Below are 8,124 nucleotides of genomic sequence, written 5' to 3'. Positions count from 1 at the left end.
AAAGGTGTCTGTGATGCAGGAATGCTTTGTGGGATTTCACCAGACCAGGGTGACTACCTCATTGTAGGACGACTGTGTGAGTGAGTTTGAGGGAGAGAGTAAGATAGAGCAGATTGAAAAGATGTGCACTTCAGATACATCAGCATGCCTTTTATTCCACACACAACTTAGAGAGAGCAGCAGGCCTTCAAGTTCCCGGCTTTTATCAGTTCTTGACATAACTTTAGTGCTACCGAAATACAGTAAAATTGTATGAACAAAGGCTCTGTATATAAGACCTTCTCATATAAATCATTGTCGTCCTGCTCCTTCAGTTCCAAGCCCCAACGTAATAGCCCAATCCAGTCAGGGAGAGCGTCACTGGAAAACAACCATACTTACTTCTGAGAAATAGTAGATACATTGAGAATGACCTTTCAGACCTGCAGCTATTTCATAAATGTGTTCTCCTAGGGTGCTCTTATTCAAGTACAGGCATCAAGACTTGTTCTGCAGTGTATTGTTCTTTGACAGGTTAGTGCAATTGACGCAGTTCCTAGTGGGCCACTACTTTATAAAGGCCATGAAAGCACTGAGAGAGCCTGTCACTTGGCTTTTAAGAACAGTAGGAATCAAATCTTATCAGTAACTAAAGCTACGTGAGATGTTTTACAGTTTAATATTCTATTACAGATTAGAGCTACTGGGGAAACTTGGAAGATTAAAAAATAAGAAAAAACCCAAACACCTTATTTAAGCACAAAATAAAAGTATTTAGCAGTCTGTTTTCTCAATAATAGGGTTGCCAACCCTCCAGGATTGTCCTAGAGTCTCCAGGAATAAAAATTAATCTTTAATTTAGATTGTCATGTGATGAAACCTCCAGGAATATGTCCAACCAAAACTGGCAACCCTATATTAGACTCTTATGGATCATGTCATGTTCTGCCAAAATACACTTTCTGAAATAAGTACTGGGAAACAATCAGGATTTCCCAAAAATCTATTTACAAAAAACAAAAAATTTACAGTAATCCCATAATAGTTTTCTTTTCAAAATTTATAGATCGCTTACAAAACAAAATTTCCTTGTGTGCTTACTGTAAATGTGGGTTTGCACCAAACCTCAGGATTCTAAATTCTCTGTTTACCATTTAAGCACTGTGCTGGAAACACAGTGTTGTATTTAGAAGCATTGGTTGGTAACACGTAAGTGATAGGAACATGAGCACTTATCCAGCGGTAAAGAGTTGTGTGGGATGGGGGAGAGGGGCAATAAAGAGGATGGGATGGGTCAAGGGAGGTGTCCTGTTGAGATCATTCATGTGCCATGGTTGGTAGTTTCTAAGGTAAATTTGAAGAGGAGCATAATTCTCTTTGGTAAGAACTTTGTAATTGTACATTTTAATTCAGTATGTTCGATTATTTGAAATCCCACAATACTGTACAATCCAAATGGGGGGAAAAAATGAAAAGTTTACCAGCAGTCCTTTTATCCCCAACTGTTGTTCTCTATGGGACACTTCTGTTCTTCACGGGCTTCCCAGGGTACAGCATTCATGATCAGAAAGTCCTCTTTCATTATGGTAATATATGTTTGTTTTGTTTTTGTATGTTTTTTTTTCTTTGAGAGATTTAATGATGAAACAAAAGCCAGCCATGGTTTACAGACGACGACCCCGGCGACCACCCTTTCTGTGAGTGCTGTCAGAGGGGATGGGGGTGACATCCTCAATGCGCCCAATCTTCATTCCAGAATGAGTGAGAGCTCTGAGGGCTGACTGGGCACCAGGTCCAGGAGTCTTGGTCCTATTTCCACCTGTAGCTCACAGCTTGAGGTGAAGGGCAGAGAGGCCCAGCTCCTTGCACCGCTGGGCAACATCCTGGGCTGCCAACATAGCAGCCATGGATGAAGACTTGTCTCTGTCGGCCTTCACCTTCATACCACCAATCACTCGGCAGATGGGTTCCTTGCCAGAGAGATTGGCTACAGGGACACAAGTGTCATTGAAGGAAGTGAAGATATGGTAGATGCCAAACACGTTTTCCCCTTCGGCAACCTGCGGTCCCAAGCTGATGACCTGCTCTTCCTTCTTCTCCTTACCCTTATGCGGTGCCATTTTTGTGCGTTTTCTCGGGCACCCAACACCGGAAATATTAATAGGCATTTATTACAAGCTTCTGTGGAATGAGAAAAATGCCAGGGACTAATTGTATGCCATATACATACTGTAAACCACAGGCATTTCATCCATAGATGGAAGTTTAGAAAACCAAAGATATAGCAAGAGGTATATACTAATTTAAAACCAGTGACAATTAGGCATATGTTTAAACGCACAAGTTATTTTGCTGGACCAAAACAACAACAACAAAAAATGCTAGAAACACATGAAGGTAAACTATGTGAAATTAGCATTTTGAATTTTCATTGGGATCACATGAGAGTAATTATGAATAAATGTTAGATGAATTAGACACATGCTTTAGCAATTGTTAGGTTGATTTGATTTGCTCAATTTAGGGCTTAAAAGTAAGAGTGCAGCTGGTATCGCAGAGAAAAATAATACTCTGCTCGTGGAGGTAGAGAAAAAGGCTTATGGAGGGTATTACTGTAACAAGATTAGTAATTAAGGGCTCTTCCTTTTTAGATTCAAAGACCAACCCCCAAAATAACTGAACTATTACTTCTGGTCTTTTATGAGGAGTCTAAAGGGGATTTAGAGCTGAGATGGAAGAGTACTACTTGATTCTTCATCAAGGAAAGCACATCCTTGCATCCATGTACAGAATCTATGAGGCATAATCCAGAACCATTGGTATCCTAGCAGAATTATGATCATGTTGCTCTGCCTACATTAAGGAATGGCAGCAGACCTATGCACTTGTGTTTGCTGGGCCAGTCCACTTTGTGGACGCAAATGCACAACCATATTTGGTAGATTCAAACAACAATATGCGCCTACTCTTTGCAATAAAATCTTGCTGTCAGACACAGATCTATAAACTATATATTGACTTGTGGCTAGATAAAAATCTAGTTCTAGGACTTCTGCAAAGGAGCAAAAAGTAGAATCCCATGGAAATTAAAAAGGAGAAAGTGGTGGGGGGAAAGCCCAATAATGAGTCCAGCGGGGTCAATAATTGTTAATGCAGAGTGCCCTCTTCAAATATCAGCGTGTAGAAGTTGATGGTTCTTGAGAACATTCAGAGGAGTTATGCATTATGAATTAGCTTACATGGCCACTGGATGATACTGTGGTTCCATTTGAAATACAGTTGTGAGAATGGTTTTCAGGCTGATAATGGGGCAGCGAGATTGTAGAAAGGAAGAAGTCTGGAACAGGAAGTCACAAGGTGAACAGATCTCCAAGAGACATATTTCAGAGAAGCATTGTTAGAGATAACAATATTTCACATACTGTTATGGTGAACTGGATAAGGCGTGTGCATCTGTGTCCGGGGTGGGAGTGGGGGTATGGCATTGCATTTCATTTGAAAGACTAATCCGTTAGTATGGTTCCCAGCAAGGTATCATCAAACCATTCTGGGGTAAATCCTGCAGACCTCAAGTAAATAGAGGGTTTTTTAAATGTGTAGAGATTGGGCGAGACAGGATTTGATTTTATGACCCAAAACTGCAGCCAAAAAACAAAAACAAAAAAACCCCTCAGGCTGGTATTTGCTGTGTTTCTTAAATCTCAAGGTCCTGAAGTCATAAGATTAATGTGAGACTCTCATTTTTAATGAAAAAAATTAGGTCTGGTCTATACAAAATATAGCTCTATGAGGGGTATGACTTATTATTATTTTTTACTGACGTAGTTATCCTGGTACAGACCCTTGTGTGGATGCAGTTCTACCAGGATAAAGATATTGTGTACCCCTTTCTGTACTGGTATGTCCCCAACCAGTATAAAGCACCTTTGGATACAATTATATAGGTATATTCTGGGGAAAGGAGTGGGGGGTGGTTGTGTGTGTAGACAAGCCTTAAGTTTCTAGCCCTCATGATAGCAGAGGAAACCTTGGAAATGTACATAAGTATATCTGAAAGGCTGAAACACAAAGAATCCAACATTTTATTTTTAAAAACTCATGATTCTGGGGCACGTGGCTCATGGTTTTTAAACACGTCGGTTGGTAATGCTGAAACTGAGTATCAAATCCCTGAACACTGGCCGTCCTATTTAGACACTTCAATAAGTAGACACTTTTTTCAAAGGTGCTGACTGGTGGCACATGTTGGGGCTCAGCATTTAGAAAATCACACTTAAAGTATGTTGGATTCAGAACCCCAAAACTGAAACTTTCAGAATTAGAGACTTTCCTCATTGTAAAATAAGGATAAAAATTACCCACCTCACAGGGTGAAATTGAGAGGAACTGGTGGGTGTTGGGGTGTGTACACCCCTCCCCACAAATATAGGGATTTGAGATCCTCTGTTAAAAGCTGCTACGTAAATGAAGATATTACAGTTAAAGTATTAAAATGGAGAGTGAGGATAAATCAGATTTATCCTCTCTCTCCATCTGCTTTTAATTTTGACCTGACTTGTGTTTTTTATGACCCAATGTACCTCTCTGCTTCTTTGGATCAGAGTTTGAAACACTACGATGGAGTGGTCTCTAGGTCACTATCTTTTAAACTTTTTAGTCTAGGGCAATAAAAAGGGTTGATAGCAATAATGAAGATTACCTACCTCTAAGGTCTACAAAGCTTTCTTGCATTACATATTCATTGTTTGCATTCTGTTAATCCACATTAGTTGTTAATTTTGCAGAGTAATGGCTATTATAATAATCAGCGTTTAAAACTGTGCAGAAAAATGAATGTGGCAATATAATATATATAATTATATATTATATAAATATAATATATCTAAAGTGGCTAAAACTGCATTCTTGAGAGGTATCATTCTGGGCTCTGTAACCGAACACCAGCAAAACCACTATAGGCTGTCTTTGTCACCATAGCAACACCAAACCAGGAGTAGCCGCTGTAAACTTAAAAATATGACTTCAGCCATTCGAGCTTCTCTCACAATACTGAAATCTTTTCCTGAATTTCAAGTGAGTGGGAGACTCTTCTCCCCCCACCCCACGCACCACGCCCCAGGCATAAGTCTGACTCTAAGTGCGATAGCAACCAAAATTAGGCTATAAATCATCTTAATGGTACTTTTCAAAGAATTCTTTACTGGACCCATTCGGATCATACAAGGTGGTACATTTTTGAGCCTAGTCACTAATAATCGTGTCATGGATGTATTTCAAGGATGAAAGGGATTTCTGTGGAAAAACACCAGGAAAAATATTCGGAGAAATAGTTCCCCTCAAAATTTCAGCTTTCAGTTTATATGATAGGCTTGGCTTCAAGTATCCAAGGACCTTCCTTCAGGCCTTGTTTCAGAATGGTATTCACTTTTTCCTTAATTGTCTCTTGCTACAGACAAATATTAGTATCTGAATATCTGTGACAAGAGTAACAACCTTTTGCAAACTTTATCCTACATTAAGGGGATAAGTGAGTGCCAGGTAAGAACACAGGAAGAATTTTATTGACTGTAGATGTAATGCCAAATTCTGATATCACTCACACAAGTATGTATTGCCACTATCATTTATGTTATGAAAATACTTCCTCTTTGATCACGGTTCAATCCCCTCAGTATTTGTATGGTTCTGCCATGGAAGATGAGTAGGAAAAAAATGGCCCCTTTTTACTCAACAGACCTGCTCTGTGGATGTATTATATCTGCTGACTTCAATGACAAAATAAGGGCCAGATTCGCCAGCATTGCAAAGCAGCCAGAGCATGCAAGTCAGTCTGGGTCTTCCCTTGTTACTACTGTTGAGCCAGTGCAGGTATAAAAGAGGTTGCTGGATTCTATTCAATCATGTGCGTCATCAACAGAATTATCTAATCTGTTTCAGTTACTCCTGTGCAAATTCACTGATAGTACAATAGTGCATTGGTCTCAGTGAGGAGCCAATTTAGCCTCCAGGGCTCTTGTTCCTAGTGTTGAAGTATGAAAAGGGAGGAATGCAGCTTGACTTGCACATCCTAGGTTGAGTTTGTGGGGCCGGTAGTTAAAGAGATGGAGAATCCACCACTTCCTTGGGTAGCTTGTTCCAAAAGTAATCACTCTTTGTTCTGAAAACCTGTCCCTTATTTCTAAAAACTTGACTTTGTCTGGCTGTAACTTCCTGCCACTGATGATGCTGCTGATTATTATCACTAGTAGTATGCTAGTGATGAGGAGCGCTCGTCATTGTTATGCTAGACGCTGTACAAACACAGAACAAAAAAATGTTCCCTGCCTCAAAGAGCCTATGGTTCTTGTTACGCCTTGCCTGCTTGATTAAGCAGCTCTTCGGGAGTTGGTAATTTCTCCCACAATCAAGTCACCACCTGATTTTCCTTTGCAGTAAGCCAAACAGATTGAGCTCCTTAAGTCTCTCACTGTAAGCTATTTTCATGTGAAAAGCTAGTAGGCAAAATTATTAGGAAACCTTACTTTGAGAAATGTTTACAATATAGAGTGGGAAGGGTTTTAATAAATCTGTCAGATTTATATGAACCGCACATCATGTTGCACATTCATTTAGATCTCATGCATTGTAAATCATCTTCTAAAGAGTAGGATACACTAGACCACTCATTTAACTGGCATATTTAATAGCAAACAAAACTGGAAACACTTATCAACAGAAACAAAATATTAGTTCAATGTGTGTTATGAGTAAATGAGCACTTACTTTGTTTATTCATGCATATGTATGACATGACTTTTCCCTCTATTGGCATGACAACTAGAATGACAAAGTCTTAATGAGGAGAGAGAGTTCAGTTCAAAAAGAATTATGGACTAGTAATGGATAAACACAGAAATATGCTGCTCTGAGTACATTTTAAAAAGGATATTCAAAATGATAAAACAGTGATTTAGGTCTCTGTGTACAGGACTATACTTTACTAGCCTTTTGCTATGGTCCTTTAAAACTGAAAGCACAAAGGTTACAGGAAACTCATTTTACTTGTTCAAACATAATTATAAAAGGCTAATCATATATTGTAGATAGATATGTTTAGTTTCCTTGAAATAAAATCACATTTACAGCATTTGATAAATACATATTTTTAGTGTTAGCACAGAGCACCTCATCGCTTCGAGTTTCTGAGGCTGAGCATGAGTGCTATGGTACCCCATATTTAGGTGAATTATTCACAGCACGTTAAAGGTAGTAAGCAGGTAAGAGTGTGAATAAACATATTTTCATTTTTCCTGCAAAAAGAAGTGGCCACTGAGTACTATGTTTTAAAATAGACCCATATATCTCTTTGTCTTCCAGTTTCCTTGAGAATTACTGCTAGGAAGACAAAGGGTAGGGATTTCTTTTTTAGTTCCTCTTTATTTGTGAAATCATTCTTGTCAAGAAGTGACTTACTGATTGTCCTTTATTTTAAGGGTCTGACTATTGTATAGATATTGGTGCTTATGAACAGGTATGCAAAAACCTCTTAAAAATTAAAACAAAAAAAAAAACAAAAAATGTGCTCTTGGGAAAAATGAAAGCAACATCCAGAGAGCCTCCTCCCCGTCTACTTTCTCTTTAGGATTCATTCAGGAGGTTTGGTCCATACACAAACCACAAAAAATGTCAACACCCAGTATTGAGAGGAATTACTTTAGTGTGGGTCATTGGACTAGAAATAGGAGCAATGAGATCAAATTAAGGACAAGAAAAACTTTGGCAGTGCTATTCTTATTTTAAGCTCAGAAGGGACAACTGTGATCATGTAATTTGACCTTAGAACCCCAGGGATATAGTTTTCACCCAATAATTCCAGTAGTAGAAGGAATTATTCTTGTCTATTACGTCAATAACTTGTTCCTAAACTAAAGCATATCTCTTAGAAAGGCATCCAGTCTTTGAAGACTTCAAGAGGAGAGGCTCTATTAGGCTGTCCATTTTTCTGTGTAGGAAAAGTCCCATATCTTTGGACTTTTAAAACCAGACTACATTTTCTAAACACTAGAAATTATCCCGTAGGGAACAATCCTACATTTGGCAGGGAATAGATTGGATGATCCAATAGCTCTTTAGAGAGACAAGTGAGTGAGGAAATATCTTTTGTTG

The 8,124-nt window shown here is 38.8% G+C and overlaps 1 pseudogene; it reads right to left on the bottom strand.

Moving 5' to 3' along the window:
* Window positions 1-1,604: 1,604 nt before the first annotated feature.
* LOC102940973 lies at window positions 1,605-2,153 on the bottom strand (annotated as a pseudogene).
* Between the last annotated feature and the right edge of the window lie 5,971 nt (window positions 2,154-8,124).

Source organism: Chelonia mydas, chromosome 10 (assembly GCF_015237465.2).
Source record: "Chelonia mydas isolate rCheMyd1 chromosome 10, rCheMyd1.pri.v2, whole genome shotgun sequence".
NCBI classification, from domain to species: Eukaryota; Metazoa; Chordata; order Testudines; family Cheloniidae; genus Chelonia; species Chelonia mydas.
This window is presented reverse-complemented; position numbering and strand designations above follow the sequence as displayed.